We start from the raw sequence: 21,668 nt of genomic DNA on the forward strand, positions 1-21,668 counted from the left end.
TGGGGGCCATGGACACTTACAAGTTAATTTAAAAAATACGTAATATTTTTTTCGACTATGAATGAGACGTAACATTATTTAGATACAAAACAATATATCATATATGACATGAAACGACAAGAAGATTTCAATTTATTATATTTTTAGCCTCAAGCTGTACTGAGTAAGTCTTATTTGCCTTATAAAGGTAGACTTCTTATATATAATATATAGTATAAGATCCCTATATCATAATGAGATTTCATTATGATCGAATATTCATAATTTACAGAACAGTCACAAAACCTTGAACATATTGCTTAAAACCATACCATGTTACCATAATTTGAACTTTACGACTCATTCAAAGTTATACGTAATTGTCAAACTTTGGAAATTACATAGGATACTGGTGCCTATCCCTCAGGATTACGAGATATAATTGTGTGCACAGCGAGATAGGTGGAAACACTAGTAAACCCTGTTTCCTGCGAGATAACACCTTGATGGATCGTTTCCTACGGATAAGGGATGGCGTTTAGATCCCGCGTATCCAGATTGTAAGATCTATGGATTCTCATAATTTATATGGAATCGTGGGTCTTTGTTGAAGATTAAATAATTTACAACTAGTGGACTGTTCGCTTTACAATTTGTAATCGGAACTATACATTACACAACAACAACACAAATTGTTACAAATATTTATCTATTTATAATCTTTTTAGGTTAAAATAATAATTTGTGGAGCCCCTTCAGTAGAGTTTTTCAATAGTAATAAATATTTTGTTACGTTTTTAAAGAACAAAACAGTTAAGTCTGTTATTACGAAAAGGCGTTAAGAGATTTTATATTTAAACACGTAAACTCAGTTCCCGCTGTAAATAATTGCTATACCGAATTCGCCTCGAAATATCTATACAAATTTTAGTTCAAACACCTTTCAAGGCAATTCAATGAACCAATTAAATTGTATGTAATCACGATTGGTTACGGAATGATGTGTGATGAATGTGGATCTGTGAACTTGCTAGCTGAATTATTTTAACTATCTAAACAAATGTGTTCAACTTCACTTACTACTCATTATTAAAAGTAATAAAATTTACCGAATTTACATTACATTTTATACAATACACTATTATTTTACTTCTTTACTTACCATTGAAAATTGTAATGGCTCACAATTTAACGTCAATTTCTTACATATATTACGTTTTGTTGTTTGTCGATTGTTTAGAGATTGATTTGTGTGTGTGTGTGTGTGTGATGTTTGGGTGGAGTTATTTCTGTGAATAAAAACTATTCTCTGAGAGCGTCAAATGTGATATTAATAGTGGACATACGAAATCGCCCCAAGAGCAATATTTTTTTCATCAAGGCATCATAAATATTGCTATATGGGGAATAAACGATGGGCTAAAGTGAATTCTAGGAATGGATATGACATTAGATCAAGGGGATAAAATAATAATAAATAATCCTTAATTAGGGTATGTTGCATAAATTCTCACTTAGAATATAAGTGTATCGAATAAAAATGTTGTAAACGCAAATACCACCCACGTATATTGAGTTCGTGGTTAGTACTTTGAACGAATAGTTTTGTTGCAATTTGTTATTTTTTTATTGGAATCAAAGTGTCTGCTGTCATTGTCATTTACTTTGGTAGGTTTCCATTTGTATTTTCTATCTTATGAGAACTTTTTATTGGATAAAATTTTTATTCTTTACACATGTTACTTTGAAAGTCTTTACAATTTCCGATCAACATAGTAAAAAATTCAAAATTTTCTACATAGTTTATAATAATATATCGTTTTATTAATACTGTGATCACGTTTTTTTTTTATGGCATTGGTTGGTGGACGAGCATATGGGCCACCTGATGTTAAGTGGTCACCACCGCCCATAGACAATGGCGCTGTAAGAAATATTAACCATTCCTTACATCACCTACGCGCCACCAACCTTGGGAACTAAGATGTTATGTCCCTTTATGTTATGTTACGTTCTATATTACTTCCTATTAATGTGTAAGTAGTAAAAATATTTATATTTTAATGTCCCATACAGGTTCGTGAAAAACGATTTAGTTCAAAACTAATGTTTCACTCAGTTCAAACCTTAGCACTAATATAACACTCAATTTATATGAAATTTAATTTAAATTGAAACCATTAAAAGTGAACTGTTATTGAAACGATGAAATAATATTTAGGTACCTCCTTATATTTCTTGGTAACATTCGTTTAAAACGAGGCTTATTTTTTTATCGTCACAATTAATGAATTTAACGATAGAGAAAGCTACTCAATAAATAAAAAATACAAATCAATAAGTTCTTAATAACCTGCACTCTGGATTGCTTTACCAAACATTAATATGGTAACTAGTACGTGACATCACAGTTGAGGCAATTTCATCCTTATCACCATATACATAAGAACGTATATATTATTATTTATAGGTTAATTAGTCGAGTATCAACAAAGGAATTAAAAGGCAGGCCGCGGTCGCGTCGCGATGCATAATTCATTCGACGACGTCGGCTATCGCTACATCTAACGCGTCATGTTTTTTGTTATCGTTTTGGTTTGACTGGAGAAAATATTTTGGGAGTATTTTTTTATCAGTAATTTCATATTTATATATCTAACAAGTAACATGTCATGTCTAGAGATATAAGCTTCTTCGAGACTTCTCATGACACATTGTCGTCCACTACACACAACTATTGATTGATTGATAATCATTTTTACAAAATAAATTTGCCATAAGTATACGTATATATAATAACATGTGTTAGGTACACTTATATCGTATAATCAATGTTCGTTAGAAGATATGTAGTTTGGTAAATTTTTACGATATGATTTACAAATTCATTATAATGTCATGTGATTTTTATATTTAAGCACACAAACTATGCGTCGCACAAACATGTTTCATAAAAATGAAATTTAAATAAGAATATTTCAGAGGCATTTCGCATACATCAGATATGTCTATCAAATATTTGACATGGCTTGTACCTATCGCAAACCACTAGGGTGCGCAATTTTAGAAAATTTAATAGAACTCGTCGCTGTGCGAAGGGAGCTGACATCATACACTCCCGAGGGGCAACGCGTGCCCAAACAGCTGATTGCCAACCGAACACCATAAAAAACCTTATAAAACACCATCCAAGCCAAAACCAACCTTACCATTAAACATTAGAGTTTGTTATATCTAACAGCATAACATCCGACCCTTATTTCAAACACACCACACAATTTTGAGCCCTGAGTTACACGTACTTGCTCTCAAATCCGCTCGCGGCCAGACACTACTAAAAACGTCATCTACAGAACATTTTTTTCATGTCTAGGATTTTGAGCTTTAACATAACAGGGTACGGTATAATTTGGCATGTAGTGGCTAGTTAACGAGATAAAACCGAATGGATTTTGTGCATTTCACTTGGCTGGAGGCCGTGGCGTGCCCGATCTTGGTTGCATTCGGTGCGTGGTAATAAATGAAAATATTTCACGTCGAAGATGGATCGTTCAGTATTGCCTCACAGCTCTCGTATTAAATCATTAAATATTCGTTAAGTATCATTTTAAATATATCTGTAAGATTATTAATTTTATTGAATAATTAATTATAAATATTATGAGTAAATAATCGTTTTATACAAACATAATATCTAAACAAATGTCTACATTGTAAAATCAACTAAATTAAAATTATAGGTAAGACGCATTCGGATTCGCAGTAAATACTTAAATCAAATAGAAACAAAATAAACTAAAATATTTAACGAACGTTGTGGGAAAGAACGAGTGAATTAGGCATTTGATGCATGCATTTAAATAATTAAAAACAATGAGCACCAGGTTATCAGATCGTATTAATGCGAATGCTTTAGGTTTAATCGGAGCCAAATAACCACCAGACCTTATAGTATATAAATGGGAGTATAAAACTTAACAAGCCTTTTATAATTATAATCATTATACGTTGATCATTTAATTAGAGATAAAAGTACCGCAAATATCAAAACTACCTAATCCAAGTTTTTCATATTAAAAACAATAATAAAACGCACATTCGCTATTTAATGTTATGTTTATGAACTCTTTTAATTCAGCTCTATGCTATATTGTTATATTATAATACGCTACACAGTTTGAGGTAAATAGTGAACTGTTTAATAAATTCGTTGGACGAAGTGTACCGTTCATCTGCGCATTGAAGCAAAAAATTAAATTGTGTTATGCATTAGTAACAGTAACAATTAACAAATTATATACAACTGTAATCTTATAACTATTTTGATGCCTTCGTGGTTCTCTGTTGGTTTATTAAAACAGACGAGGCTTAACGGATATTTGTTTGTACTTTTTTTTTTCTATAATATATATTGTATTTAAAATACACCAGTCATATAAATAAGGATTTAGCTTATATTTATACCAATACCAAACAAGATGAAAAGAACGTTTAATATAGATCAATATGGCCCTTTACAGCATCTAATTTAAATTAATATTTTCGAAGTTATTACAGATTTAAAACGCAGGGACATAGCGGTTTGTATTGTCTAATGACTGAAAAACTCTGAATGTTGTAAGACATTCTGTAGTATATTTAGGATCAGCATTGCACCTGTGCGAAGCCGGGGCGGGTCGCTAGCTATAAATAAAATCAATCACAGGGTGCAAATAAATTCATTTGTTCAAATTCTTTCTCCTTATTAGGAGTGGAGATCTTTACCCATTATTAGGTCACTTACGTGTTGTTTGTGTAATAACTGATTAGAGCTTCTATCGACGTAGCTTTTTCATTATGTGTATATTTACAACAGTAGCTTAACCTACTTCGTAGCTGTTGTTGTGTTTAGAACATTTTGAAAACATGAACGTGTTGATAACAAGTTATAACCGTGTAGCAAATTTTAAGCTTTCAAAATATAATTTGAATTATTGTTCATCGGCCAGAATTTGCTTAGTAAATGTTGTATGTTCAAACTCATATTGGTTCCGAGGCGTATTGATTCGATACACGCATTTTGCATATTACTTATATGCTAAAATATTCAGTAAGTTAACAAAATCTTCAAAACACCTATCTGCGGATGTTAAAAGATATTAAAAACATTTTTTTTTTTTTGTTTAAATATTGGACAACATCACATACATTACTCTGATCCCAATGTAAGTAGCTAAAGCACTTGTGTTATGGATTTATCAGATATCAGAAGTAACGACTGTACCACAAACATCCAGACCCAAGACAACATAGAAAGCTAATGAAATTTTTCTACATCGACTCGGCCGGGAATCGAACCCGGGACCTCGGAGTAGGCGTACCCATGAAAACCGGTGTACACACTACTCGACCACGGAGGTCGACAAATTGAAATACAAGATTCGGTACTGAACTAGAACTAGCTTTTTATTTACTAATCTATCAGCTTACGTATTTCAACAATGACGCTCATACATAGTAATAAGGAGAAAATGGTTTTTGGTGACTTTTTATAAAAAAAAAATATAGGGAAAAATCAATCATACAATATAATTAATGTATCACGAAAAGAGTATTTAAGCAACGTCTTCAATAAACACTTGTTCTTAAAGATCATCAAGTAAAACAAGAAACAACGAAGTACAGAGGTCAGTAGAAAGGAAATATTTAATACAGCATTTTATAATTTTATATCTATGTACTCTTCGCTCATTATCCAACCTTTTACGCGGCGTAATACGTATATATATAGGTATATATTGCCACACCTACAATGCCTCTGCTAATATGATATCCTGTGTAGTGTCAACCGTCACAGCGACAAGACGACAAAAGAAAATACAACTAAAAACCATTAAGCGAAGAATAGAATTGAACAAAGAACAAAAAGACTTAGTGTAAATATTATAGGTTATACTGACGTAACCAGAACAGACGTTACTTATACTGTTTATTAGTACATTGCAACTTTAAATAGTTTAAAAGTCGATGGAAGTCAATTTACTTCTGATTTCACTTTATAGTTTGACAAAGTGCTACACTTCAAAACATGATCTAGCATAAAAAGAACCTTTTTAAAATCGGTGAATTTATATATATAACATAACACTGTATTTTTTATTTAATTTGAGCTGAAAAGAATGTAAGCAAATATTGATCTCATTCTTTACATAAAACATATTATGAAAAGTAAATAATTATTAGTTTAAGAATACTTAAAAGGTGAAATCGATGCACAAACTAATTTGCCCATAAGACAAGCCCATTTTCAATTTCTATTTGTAAAAATAATAAAATCCTTTCCTATAATATTTCCTAAAAGAAAAAGAACTACTATCAAATCTATCAAATATCACTATCAATATCGATCCTCTGTGTTTTAAACTTATAAACACATTGTATTCAATAGCATGTATTGTTTTATATAAAAGTGCAAAAGGATTTGTGCATTTAGGTACAACTTGATATGAACAATATTCTCAAATAAAATAAAATAAACTAAAAATATATGAATTAAATAATTTATATAAAGGTTTATCAATTAAGTAATTCAATTAATTATAATAACTCATTTTTATTTGATCGTCTTAGTCCAACAATATGAACTAAATGGACAATTCCCATTATATATTCGTTTGGTTTTAATTAAGTTCTTTCCGTAGATAGTTAAGCAAATGAGGAAAGATAAAAAACTGAGTAACTAGTTAGTTATATATCTATTATTATGTGAGTTTATTTTTTAGATTTGTGTAGGTAGGCAAAAATACTTCAACATGCCTAATTAATGTTAATTATAATTTTTATTACATGTTAAGTGTATATATTTTAATAACAAGGTAATATATTTTTTTATTTTTTACATTATACTATGTGACTTAGTGTTTATATTTTCATATTGTAGTCATATTTGTGTACGCATCAAATTGCCAATGTAATGTCCACCAATATTATTATAGATTACATATTATAGATATATTAAATTTTGTGCAAATAAGTTTCTCAATGCAACTTATCACACACCTAAGAAAAAATCCTCAAAAATATATATTAGTACTTCCAGGAACATTACAATACCATAAGTAATTGTTATAATGTCAATAGGCGTTCATTCAACCTCTCAAGTGTAAAGGATACATCATAAGATTGGAAACTCATGTGAAATACACAAGAGAAAAGTATTTTTCAAGCATTAATATATGTAATTAGAACTAAAATTTAGTATTGTATACTCTGTGTTTATTAGTTGCTTCAAATTTTATCCATGAACGATAATTAATACAATTTATTATACCTGATAAATTGTATTGTTATCAGTACCAAGTTGGCAATGCTTCAGCTCAATTGGTTGTGTGAAACTCTTTTAATGGTCATTTACAATTTTTGAGCCTTGTATACTGATTGTTGAAGTTTAATAAAATCTTGTTATACATATGTGACTAAAACTGGGATATCTGTCGTAATTTAGGTCTAAAACTATTTAATACATTACCATAATTTCAAATGAGATAAGTACAAAGTGCGTTGCTTTGCGTTAATTTATTTTTTGAAACAAGTAGTAAAATTAAATAACTTATGTTAATTTCTTTAAAAATAACATTTCTAAGCATGATAACTGGATAGTGTATGAATTATAATCAAACAAGCCTGAGGGGGTCCGGTGCGGTGTTTTAATAACAAAAAAATTATAATGAAAAAGCATTAAATATCTCTCTCACCGCCGTCTGAAGTGTTACCGCGAATCTTTTCAAGGAATTTATGTTAATAGAATATGTGAGAAATTTATATTAAAAATTTTAATGTGGACTTGGACTCTCTTCGTTCCAACTTATTTATGATATTATTTTAATTGAATAAATGTAAATAGTCATGCAATATCATTTTGAAGTTTTTTATGGGACTTTGAATAAATATTTAAAGTTTATTTATTAAGTAGAAAACGCCTTAAATGCATATATATATATAGCTTACTTGAATAAAGTATACCTAACAAGTAGGTATAACTTGTTTTTGTAGTAATTAATAAATGATAAATACATCAGTACAAGCATTTAATAAAAGCACTACCCGCTTATATCATTGCTTTGCCACGCCATTACCGATTAACAATATTACAAAATTAAATTGTTATATTATTAATCCACGTTAACAATATTACAAAATTAAATTGTTATATTATTAATAAGTAAATAAGCTCGTGATGTCACACTTAGGTTAAGGTAAAAACATCCACTTCAGGAGATATTATAAGTATATACACCTTATTTTTTCATCGAGACTTATCGCAGGTTTTCTTACAGAACGAGATAAATTATAATCAAAAATTAAAATTATTGAAAGTCTCCCCAACCTTTTCGTGTTTTAACGGGGATATCAAGAACTTTAAGCCTCACGTTCTTCCCACTGAGCCATGTAGGTTCTCAATATTTAACTAGATGTATAATCAACTATATTAAACGCTGCATTGTTTTATGTTACACACTACACACTTATGTAGAATAATTCTTTGAGTTCATATATTTATGTATACATTTAATTGCGATGTATAGGTAGGTAAGTTTACATAGAAATAAAAACATTATGGCGAATGTTTTACAGCGATGAGGTCATTCAGAATTCAATACTTTTACACAACTATACAGTCATAGTAACTATTCGTACCAGTTTGTGTCTTAAACGAACTTCAGCATTTTAAATTCAAACCGCAAGTTTCTTAGGTTATGACTTTGAATTTTGAACATACATATGTATATGTCCAATTAATTTATAAAAATGTTATAATATAAAGTTGAATATTTGTTAATATTGTTGTTGTAAATATCTTTATTGCACACAAACGTTCATACAAGGAATAAACTAACTATAAGGGACCTAAAAATGTACACAGGCGAAATTAGCAACCTTTTAGGCACTGTGAGTAGTATAAATAAAGTCAAATCACAATCCGACACCTTAAATACAAATGACAATAGACAGCTATTCAAATTTGGGATTCGAATATAAAAAATATCAAACATATTTATACTTCCATGCTATCTGCTGCCTGCTCTGATATGCGTCCAGTTTTACATAATATGAAATATTCGATGGTATGAAAACTATGAATTCTTAAAAAGGTAGGTGTAAGTATATATATACCTATAGTAAATTAATAATGTTCCTAATACGATAATCGGTTCGATTTAAAGCGCGGAAAGCTATAAAAAAATATATAAACTTCATAAACAATAGACTTTTAAATATTACTAAAGATTTGCCCTCGATTGAAGTAAAATTATCAATTATGAACTTGTCTCCCTCAGAACTCTAAAACGCAAACGCAGTAGTTTAGAAACAATTGGTATTTTTAGGTTTTTTTAACAAATAGCTTTAAACGTTCGCATTAAACCAAATAGCAAGCATCACGTCGATATTTCGTCAAGGTATGAAATACTAAATTATCATCGCAATTCCTATGACTAAAACTATATAATAGTACTTAAAAAATGGTTTCACAAATAGGATCCCTAAATTATTTGTAATGTGCAAAACACGTTTCACAACATCCATTGTTGTTCGGTGTCGCTAATGTCAATTAAAGCCACACATACATTACGGTGAAACACAGCCGAAGAACAAAGCTCGTTACATCACAACGCAAATGATCGCGTATAATTATGAGTCAGTACAATCCTAGAGGTAATAAAATTTGAAATATAGTACATTGGACGTTGTTTATAGAGGACGTCAACGTTTGTAAGCTCAGCCAAAAGACGGCACTCTCATATTTCAATCCATGTCTAAATAGAGAATAGGACAGAATGGCATCATCGTTTAATATTGGCAATGTTAGCGAATTGGTGACTTTCGAAGTTCCAACGTGCCATGGTTATTTGCGAAGTTCTAACTAAACTGTGGTTAATATCAGAGAACATCCTCACACTATATTGAAATTTAATAAATGTACATTTTTTCAGATATTAGTACACTTGTTAAAAGAGTGTTATATAAAAAAATACTTTCTCTTAACTATTGTCATTAATTACACAGTAGACCAATTTCCATAAACTGTTGTGACTGTGAAAGATTTGTTCAAAATGAAATTTATGAAAAAATTGTAAGTTGAGAAATTTAGTTTGACAAATATATTTTTATATGAACACTTACAAAATAATATACAATTTTATTTGTGAAAATATGTCACTGTTAGTGATAAGTTATATATCTCATTATATGAGACATAAATTTTTGGGTAGGTTTGTGATTACAAATGTTCTAGATGAATAAACTTTCTAGCAAACTGAGCAAATAACATTTACCTTGTGTAAAAACATTGACATAGAAACATCTTATACTTATAAAGAAATGTAACCGTCTACTAAATCTTTGAGCTGTAAATTATTCAAAATCAAAATATTATTTATTCAAGAAGGTTCAAAATTACCTTTTAAGCATTATTGAATTAATTATTTGTATTTGATACTTTTATTCCTATTATATTTGCTACTAATCAAAATAATAAAAACTTTCTTGCAGAAAATGTTTTCAATTTATTCATTTTTTTTTTTAATTTAAACTTGTAAGGAGGTAGTATTTATGGATTTATAATAATAAACTATACACTTGAAATATTGTAGAGACTTATAAATTGGCATATAGACTATTACAATATTACTTATAAACATAATTGTAATAGTAAAATTAAACAATGATTTTATAAAGAATTACCTAATCATGTATCAATTAATTAAACTTTGACAATGCTCTTGACTTGTTTTATGTCTTACATTAGTAAAAATATGTATAAATATATATAATAAATGTACAAGATTAGGTATAGCTGGTGTAATTCATATATTATTAAGTTTTGATTCAACATTGAATAAATAAATTAAAATGTTTTACATAATAAGATAAAGTGAGAGATTTAAGAGATTTTAAAGGCTCAAAAAATCCATTTAGCGTATATTTTTTATACTTCAAAGTGATATTTATGGATATATTTGTAATATAATAGGATTGAACATTGACTTTGATATTTGTATAATACTGTGACTTTCAATTTATATTATACGCAAATCAATGTCGTAAAGTTAAAAGAAATCGGTAAAAAGTTTATAGTATTTTTCTTTCGATTCGTATTTTGTAATTTAGTATCTGGTATATAAATAGTTGGAACGCATCGACTTCGGCGGACAGCGCGTTAGGCCTACAACCTATCGAACAACAAAAACTCAGGACGCGCCGTAAAGGGCTATGTTAGTAAAGTACCACTATTTTTAAAATAATTCAGTTTCATAAGCTCGATTTAGGCTTAACCTTACCTTACTAACAGATTTAAATCCACATCCACGTTAAGAATCCAATTTAAAGGCACACTAATTTTATCACAAGCACTTCCCTTTTTTATATTTCGTTTTACAAAAGATGTGTTTTTTTTTTGTTTAGGTAATGTATATCAATAGAATAGTAACAACCACCAAAGTGAATTTGATTTGATTACACTTCACATAGGATTTGCACTTTATTATCCTGTAACACTTAATTTCTCATAAATCTGTTCTTTAATGTATATTTGAGCATCATGATCACACAGATAAATCTACAAGTAGAATATTTATGAAACAAGCAAGATCCAAATTCTAGTAGATTCCATCCGCATCCTCAAAACAGCTGTTCCGGACAACTGACGTCAAAAATCGATAACAACCGATTCGGATATTAGAACACCGTTGTATCTACCTTACAGATTTTTTCACAGCACAAATTAATCAGTTATTTAAATAAAAATTAATTCTCATAAGTATATTTAGTGTTATAGTAAACACCGGTTTTTTTTTATTTTACACACTAAAATATACAATTAAAAACATATGCATAACAGTCTAGTTTTCTGATCGGATTTCAAAGTATTATATTCACTTATTTTTGTTAGTTTGCAAAGTAGATTATTTACTGAGCACATTATTTTATTGCAAGCTGAACGCACGCGGTCGCGCTCGGTCGCGGACTGCGGCGCGAGAGCGGGGGCGAGGGGCGCGCGGGCGGGACGGGGGGCGGGTCGCGGGCGGTCCCGACGAGCGCGGAATGCTATTGTAGGCGAACTTGCCCGCCACTTTTTTTTCTCAATTCTGGTCAAACAAGTTTTGTATACAACCTGCATTGTAAGGATTCCGCCATTCTTCGAACGAGTCGGTCTTTCTAAACTTAGAGGCGTAAGGTTTCGTTAAAGCTCATGGTTTTATAAAATGTGTGTGTAATAAATAAAAGAGCCTAATTAAATCGGTTATTCGTTTCATATTTTATGAAACAATTCCGGTAATTAGAAACCATTGATTCGCATATGTAATAATGTTTTGTCATTGCTATATCAAATATCAGATGGTCTTGACGACTACACAATTTTGTGGTAACTATCAAATTAAATTTTGAATAACACAATTATTGCATTCCTACTTAAAAAAAATTTGATATAACTCATATAGCATTGTAAGTAAATATTATTTATATCGAGCTACTTTTAGATCAGTACATACTACATAATATGTATTAGAAAACAATATGCCTCCACCGCGTCTGTCTTTTTGAACGCAATAACCTTAAAAACTACCAAACGGATTTTCATACGGTTTTCACCAATAGAGGGTTTAGGTGTATAATTTAATAAGATTAATTGTTAATTGTCTGAAATTTAAAGATGACTGTTGCAATACTCTAATCATGCAAAGCCGAGACGGTTAGCTAGTAATATCTAATAATAAATAATAAATTTAAATACTTAAATGCCTTATAAGATAATTTCCACATTTCATGAGTTGTACTCGTACGCAAACTAAAATGTCTAAATATCATAATAATCTATTTTACTCATTCGGAAACAAAAACATCGTTCGAAGATGCAAAGCATGCGAAATAAAAGTCGTTATATTACCGCTTTTCTTAGAATGTCTATAATAAGCTCGTGTCAATCTGAGTCGTGACGTCATTTAGTCTCGTAAACAAACTCGTCCAACTCGTATTACTAGATTTACATGAACTACAGTTGAAATTTTTAGAAATGTTTGCTACACGTACATCCTGTTTTTGTAGGACATTATAGATTAATTACGTAATATATCAATATTAATTTTAGAAAATTTACTAGATTCAAAATCCAGCGTTAAGTTAAAAAAAAAAGAAAATATGAAGTAAACATTTATTATGTTTTTTTTAAGAATTCTTAAAAAATTCGAAACTCACAAATCACAGTAAAATATGTCTAAATCATTAAACTAAATATTATATTTTGTGATATGGGAATGCATAAGTAGTTTCTTTTTTTTAATAGTGTCAAAAATATTTATAATTATTGTAACATCTAGATAAGTTTAACCTGTGCCCTTTAGAACCTGAATTGGAAATCTAACATTCAAGGTTAGAAGGGAACTTCCAAAAGTATTTAAACAGCGATAACAGAACCAAACGAAGCTTGTGTGGAGCATGTGAAAAGGACACACAATCGGAATAACGATACGTGAAAAAGAGATAACACGATCTATTTTATTTATTACCATATCAAGTTACGCGGGTTCTGTATCACACCGTGTGAAAGAGATAAACATAATTCAAATTTCAAATACCACCAGAACTGGCCACTGTTAATAAAATTTATAGTAATTTCTTTAATATTATTATTTATCTTTGAGTACACGATAGGTGTACTATTTTTTAAGCAAACTAGACTGTTTTAGGGAATTCCTTCATTTCATTGCAATATTTATAATGATATATGTGTGTACTGTGACTACTAATTAGTCTGAGATGTCCTATGACCTGACAGACGCTTAACGTATTGTTATCCACAAGATATCCAAAAAATCCAGAATGGATCTTACCAATTTGGATCTAAAACCAGATAGTTTCAATACGATCTACGTTTTCTATCTATTGAGCTATATATGCTTGATTTAATTTGTATAATGCACCGTTAAAACGATATTTACGCCAGTTCTTATACATACAATGTATTAACAATCGCTATTGAGACAGCTCTAGACCAGTGGGTACTTTACGAAGACTTCTAATAAGTAACAACGGTAAACGCATTGCTATTTGATATCTACCTACTATCAGTAACTAGTCAGTTCATAATAGTGTTCATTATTATTAATAGTAATAGTAATATTTATGTACACAATTTGGTTTAAGATAATTTAATTTTAAATTAAACTTAAATTACGAATAGAATAGAATATTAACAATCAACAAGTAAATGACGGGTAATTCTATAGTTTTAACTTGGTTCCTTGAAACAAGCGGCTATTTCGTTCCGAAGAATAGCATGTCAACAGGTTGTACGAGGAACTCTTGAGGCGGACGAATGCGAGAAATATGTTTGTACAAATCTACGTGACAACTTGGTTTCTCAAGTCTTTTACCTCGGAATCATTGCGTTTTAGTTTGGACTTTTGTACATTTCAATGTATTTTATCATTGTTTTAGTTTATTTGACAGGCAACTTCTGGTTCCGTGAAATTGTATGTTCCGATTTCACATCACCAAAATTTATAAACACGAATAAATTTATAGTGTGATAATCAGTCTATCGATGTATTGTATGTAGTTAATTGTACTGAATATAATAATAATTAGTTCTCTGAGACACATAATCCATAATATTTTTACTTGCAATTGAATTACTTCGTTCTTGATATTGTTATTAAAGTGCCGTTTGCCATAACAAATAATATAAATACCTCCATTATTCGAATATTATTTATCAACGCATTGAAAAAAGCCTATAAATTTTATGAATAAATGAAAAAGAACGAAATTTCAAGTCTATTTACCGTAATACGATTTAAAATTTCAGGAAGTAATATTATATTTCTGTAGTTGTTCCCTTTTGAACGCGAAGCGATATCCGTATCTACAACAATTGTAGGCAAACCAGAAACACATTACATTTGTGTAGTTTACCTGTTTAGAATTGACCGTTGTTAAGATCTTTGTCATTGCAGCCAGTACCTATGGTATATGTATCATGTCATAACGAGACACACAAGAACTCTTAAATCAAAACAAATTTAATATCCGTCGAGCCAAAACCTGAAAGTACAGGATTTGAATTTGAATATTACATTTATAGCTAATGTTCTGAATTATAATATGAACGCTAATTTAAACCTTTGAATTCTTAAAAACCTTTAGATAATTATTTTATTTTAATTTGTAATAATGTTCCACTAACGAAAAGATTATCAAATAAAACGTGCTTAGATAATATTATATTTCGGGAAATAGAAATTATTTTTAGAAGAGATAGAATTAAGTGAGATTACGAGACGAACATAGAGTTTAAACATAACGACCTCAGGTTTAAATCGGCGGAAAAATTATAATGAATTTGCGAATTTCTTAAGGAATGCCGCGAATTGGGCCGGTTGTAGGATTAGTGTAATAAGCGTTATTAGCTAAAATAAACAAAGTTAAACTTAGAACGGAACTAATAACTGACCTATGTTACTTGTTGGAATTCGAAGTGATAACCAAGGAGTGGTCCCGACCTACCGCATATTTGTTCTGAGCTACAAATTTGTTTTCACTCTAGTGTTATTTGTTTATACCGGCTGTTCTCAATTACAATAGATCCTAAAGAATTCTCATGTCGTAAAAAAATGTCTCTGTCCTAAAAGAATTAAATCAAATTAACCTAACGTGCAGCGGCAAGTATTACGGGTACGTAACTAAAATAAAACAGAATAATAAAATAGAAATATTTTTTAAATCTGGCTGGTCGCAAGCAAATATTTAAGCGGTATATTATAGTAGCTATAGATTTTTTTAATAACGTATAAAAAGTTTTATAAAAACATAACATTATTCTAAATATACGTATTAAAAAAATAGTTTTAAATTCAATCATAAGTAGCACGTAGTTTTTTCAAACAATTCTTTGTAATCATAACAATCTTAACATCGATTAAAATCAAATTGAATATTCTTGTATTCTTTAACTTTACACTATACAGCAATGAAATGTAATAAAACGTTAAATCTGCGGGTCATTACTTTATAATATTGGTTGAGAGCTTTGGTATATACACAAAGGGAATTGACGGCTGGACAAAGGGACAAACCATGAGTGGCACAGGGAATAAATTACTGATTCACTATTCATTTCCAATAGAAGTTGTCAAATATGTGAATTATACAATAAAAAAATCAATATCCTACACAGTCACATTAGTGACAAATAAATCGTGTAAGTTTATTTTTATTCTATGAATTTAGTGAGAAATATATTAATAAAATTAATTGCAAAAAAAAATCTTGCATGAAATTACTTTATTAAGCATTTTGTTTTTTTTTTTATTTTGTTTGAGACAATTATTACTTTTTATTAATCTGTTGTTAATGTTTTGTTTACATTAACTACAAATAGGAAATGTATTGTAATAGTTGGTGTTGTTAGGTCTATTCTGCAGTTGGGCATTCCCCCTGTGTAAATCACAATCACAAAGGACAATGATTGCATTTGATTTTTAAAAATGTTGAGCTTGAATAGAATCCTTAACTATTTATATCTTGAAACAATATTTCATAGAAATTTATGTACGTATAAGTACTTCAATGTAGCCTTAATAATATAATTCATTTATTGGTGTAATGTTAATCATTGAATAATAACTTATAATAAAAAAAAATGGATAAGTTACTTACTTACATAAATATTTAAATGTATTTTTGGTATTGGATTTCTTTTATGTCTTATGAATCGCGTTGAAATTAAAAGATAGATGCGTTTTCTTTACCTACTTTTATATTTTACCGAAATTTAGAAAATAAGTAGATACCTAATGGTTGTTTATCATAAAATTGGTTATAATATCAGTGTGAAATAGTTTTTTTTTTATTTGTATTTACTATATTTCGTGTTACAATAGTTTGTGAAATAACGTGCAAAAAATTAGGTAATGTGTTCTAAATGTAACTTCATATTTGTAATTACCGCTATATATGAGTTCGCGTGTTTCGAGAAATTATCTGTTGCATATAGATTTAATATTCAAGCATGCGATTGTGTGTACGTACTTAATCTAACTATTTTATGATAAAAAAAAGAAAATAGTTCCCATATTTAATCAAAAAACATTCTAATATTATTAGAGCATTAGAATATTAAATTATTTTTAAAATAAAAAAGCTTTAACTTGTTTTGTATTCTCTTCAGTGCTATTTCGTATTTCAACTTCAAACAAACTTTTTTTATTACAGTGTCTCGTTAGCATTCCCTTTATTTACATGCATTTCATTAATACACAGCAATTCATGTACATGAAGTACATGAAGATTAAAAAAACTAGAAAGAAATCGGCGATTTACGGCAATTAAGCTTTTAGTGCTTCACTATTGCAAGTAAAACCTGTCGGTATCGCGGCGGGAGGGATCGATTCACGTCGCGCGGCTCACGGCGCGGGTCGCGGCACGGAGTGCGGCGGTCGGTAGCGCGACGTTGCCGCTTCGCGCGTGTTTTGTTTGGGTTGTGTGCACCGGCCCGCCGCCCGCCACCCGCTCGACGCGCTCGCCAGTCGGCGCCAAACGTCGTATAAAAACTTTCGAACGTAAATTGTAAATGTGAATTGTGAAGTTACTAGGAGCGAAATCCGAAGTGTTTTTTGTTGTTTTGTGATCGATCACGGTAGTTATTAAACAAACGAAATAATAAAACAACGGGAAACCATGGTCGAATTCTGGTTAAGCCTGAATTAAAAAAAGAACTATTGCCTGTGTTCTGACCTCGTCTTGTCTTTTTATTGCTTTCGTAGTTTCTATTCAGTTCTCGGACCTATTCCGTACTACTTTTTTAATAAAATTTCATTTGATTAAGATTAAATAGCTTAGTCAGTGGTCAAATTTAAAGTAAAATAAAAAGAATAAAAGAAGTTGGATCATAATTCCTAGCCTACTGAAATGCATCCGAATTTAAAAGTACCTGATTATATATACTAATTATATTTTTGATTTTTCACTTTATTATTAAACTTGACATACTTTAAAATAATTAAACTATTGAAAATATAAAAAACATTTTTAAAGTAGGTACGTATGCCTACTTTATATTATTTATTTGTAAAAAAATATTGGTATTTTATCAGTGATTTATTTGACACAGTTATATCAGCATCAAAGGTCGCAGACTCGACTTAGTTTTATGACTTATGAAAATGCAGATACACTTTGAAGCTTGGGTCTGCATTTTTGCAATGAAGTACATAAATTAGTGCAATATTTTGAAGCATTTACTCCGATAAATTAAGGTTAGGTTTTTTATACTTCCTCTAAGACGCAGGGCCAGCCTCGGGTGAAAATTAATACTGAAATAATAAAATACATCCCAAGAATGTTTCTAAATTTCTAGTTTTCCCCTTACCAGAGGCATGCCATTGTGCATGTCCACATATGTGGTATATTTCGCATTTATTTTACCGCCAAATAGCAATACTAATATTGCTGGGTTTTGATTTGTAAGTTACGTGAGTTCATATATTAGAGACATAAAGAACATTATAACATCATAGATCCTGTCACTGGCGATACATTGCTGGTGGAAGTGGTATATATACATCTTATTTTGTCAGTGAATGGAAGATGACATACTATCCTCATATATGTAATCATGCACATGTAATCCAGACAGTCATTGGCTTCCTCCTAAAATAGTATGAAAAAGTATTTTCTAAGTAGATAGATAAGTTACATGAAATTCAGATTCACTTCGATAGAAATACCTAATGGAGGAATAAAAAATGAGTGCTTTATACGGGTAATCGCAAAATGGTTTGAATCTATCGAAATTAAAACGCCACTTAGTAAAGGTCTATTGTAATATCTCGAACCTACTACCAGAGTTCTAAAAATAAAACTCAAGCCTATCGTAACAAAACATAGTAGCCTCGTTTGAGATATCGAATTGGATAGTGCATTAAAAAAAGTTCTTTAAAATCAAAGCCAATGGAGTTTTGGTCGAGAAGTAAGTTAAAGTAGATGAATAAAATATCTCCATAAAGCGAAACAGAAAAGAACGAATTGGATTATTGTCATGATATAGAGAAGAAACTTGTTTTAAGAAGTAGACGAATCGAAAAATCTCCGAATTCGTTTTGCTGTATAGTGATGGCGATTCAGGTTTGTCTGCCATTTAGACAATAATATGATCAAAGAGAAATAAATCAAAGATTATATATCAATGTACTTTTTTGCAGGAAATGTAAACAGTATCAGAAATGTAAAGGGGATCGACGTCATGAACATTGTTGGAGAAAGGTCATCGGTTTCTGTAGAAATAGTGCTCAAGCTTTTTAGGAACACCTTATAAAAAATTCTCCGCCATTTACAACTCAATGTATAACATCATAGAAATAGGTACATCTCTCAAGACTTTCTATGCTTTCATAATGCACTGCAATTTTTCATAAAATTAGTAAATGTTATCAAAAACTGCGCCTTAAATACTTATAAAATATTAACTAAAATTCATAGAGTGTTCCGATCTTACATCTCACATGCTTTGTCTTGTGAATAATTCTTCCACATTTAAATAAGTTCAATATTCTATTGTGGAAACAGACTTTTAGATGAAATTGAAAATATATTTAACTTTGAAAACATAGTGCCTTTATTTGCAAACTTTAATAAAGGATATGTAGGTAAATTTGGTGAAAACATTTACATATAAAATCTCTTTGCGCTTTATTATGTTTAATTTTAAAAATTATTTATGCCGACAAAGATAATTAAAAACAGTCTATTAATCAGTAGATGGTAAGTATATACATGTAGATGTGATTAATAATATTAGTTAGGTATAGCATTACTGCACTTGTACGGAATATGTAAGCTAAATCTTCATGATACAAAACGACTTAGGGTTTCTAAAAAAAATTTTATGTTTTTCATTCGATTCCATTCCAAAAGTACTGTTAGTTTTATTGGCACTTTTGACTTTTAACATGTTTAACGTTTTGGTTAAAGTTGTCGTCAACATGAACCACTTATCTGGAAAAAGCCTGTTGTATCGCCTGCCTTACGTGATAGTCTAGTTATGGATTTCACGCATGTGAAACCATCTAATAAGCAAAGAGAAAGTAATGAAGCCGGTAGGTATTATCTTGAAAGTTAATCTTAAGTTCCACACTACATCGATGCTGGAAGCTCTATAATTTAGGTTACAAACGAATAAAGTCAATTTGAAGATAAGACAAAATATTGAGTTTGGAGTGGATTTTTAACCTGAAATTCACTTTAAATTTATTTAACTGTGGCCCAAACGGCAGTTTATACATACCCAAATTTCCAACCACCAAAGACAAATACTTTGTATTCCTTTTTTCCTATATCGTTGATTCTACTTAATATTAGATCCTGTAACTGGTAATGCGTTATAGTGCATTGTATTATTCTAATAGAAATTATTTTTTAAGCTTATATTTCCTCCAGCTGCACCTTATTTTTCGAGAGTACAAGACATGTTATTTTCGTATTCTTGACTAGATACTTAAAACAGACATAAATTTCTCATAATCATTAGTTACACATACTGCTTTGGTAGTATAAAATATTTTTTCTTTAAAATAAGACGTAGACAATGAACAACATATATTTTTTAAATAATAATCATATACTTATATGATATAAGGCTAAAGTTCTCATCTAGGCAAACTTAGGGCAGGAAAATGGCCTAGTGACGGATTGGGTGTACATTGGATAAGTTTTATGAGATATAATATATAACTCAATCATGATTGATCCAAGCCCATGCGTCTGTATGGTGGTAATCCATCTTATCGCTCGCTGCGCGCAGGTATTTTGTAACATGCGTTTTTTTTTCAAATATATGTACCTATTGTAATCTAGAAGATCAACCGATCAAAATTGCAAGGCTTAAAACGATTCTGACTTATATATGTTTTGTTTAATTGATTAATTATAATTGCTTGGTGACTGTTTTACGTTATGTACACTTGTCATAGATACATATATCAGTTAATCTTATATGTCATTTATGTGTGTATTGTGACTTCGTGCTTATTTTTTATGATAAACGGTAATTTGTCACCACCGCCCAAAAATCTGGGTGCTGTAAGAAATATTAAGTATACCTTACATCGCCAATGCGCCATCAACCTTGGAGACTAAGATGTTATGTCCTTGTGCTTGTGGTTAGTCTCTCACCGTTCAAACCGGATCCCAACAATATTTGGTATTGCTGTTTGGTAGAATATCTGATGTTTCGATATTAAACATAATTTCATTTGTAATATTTAACAAATATATATCTTGCATTATTTAATATTTATGAGGATTGGCGTTCTGGCTAATGAAATTGAAGGAATTTACTGAATTAAAAAATCTTAGTAGATAAGAGGCCGGAGTTAAGATGACATGTCGCTGAACGTCTCTAATGCAATAGGTCTTTTGACGGGACTCTAATTTCGCCAGATTGCAGAGCATATATATTCTCTATTCCAACCATAACAGGAAAAGGGCCAAATAAACAATAATTGACGCAATATCATTTGTCGAGAGCTTGATTAATCTTCGATACTTATTCACAATAGATTTGCGAAAAATTGGCGTTTTAAAGGTCAACTAAACTGTTATCGGAATTTCGGAAGTAAAATTAAAATGGATCTAAGTAGTTAAGTGTAATAGTG

General features: G+C 30.2%; 1 protein-coding gene across 1 annotated transcript in view; it reads right to left on the reverse strand.

Moving 5' to 3' along the window:
* The window catches only part of LOC125066091 (protein winged eye), a 101,813-nt gene extending 89,840 nt beyond the window's left edge, over positions 1–11,973 (reverse strand). The window contains exon 1 of the mRNA XM_047674018.1: positions 11,298–11,973. The gene's annotated coding sequence lies outside the window, so the exon portion shown is untranslated. The remainder of the gene's footprint in view (positions 1–11,297) is intronic.
* Positions 11,974–21,668: the final 9,695 nt, after the last annotated feature.

Source organism: Vanessa atalanta, chromosome 8, assembly GCF_905147765.1.
Source record: "Vanessa atalanta chromosome 8, ilVanAtal1.2, whole genome shotgun sequence".
Lineage (NCBI taxonomy): Eukaryota > Metazoa > Arthropoda > Insecta > Lepidoptera > Nymphalidae > Vanessa > Vanessa atalanta.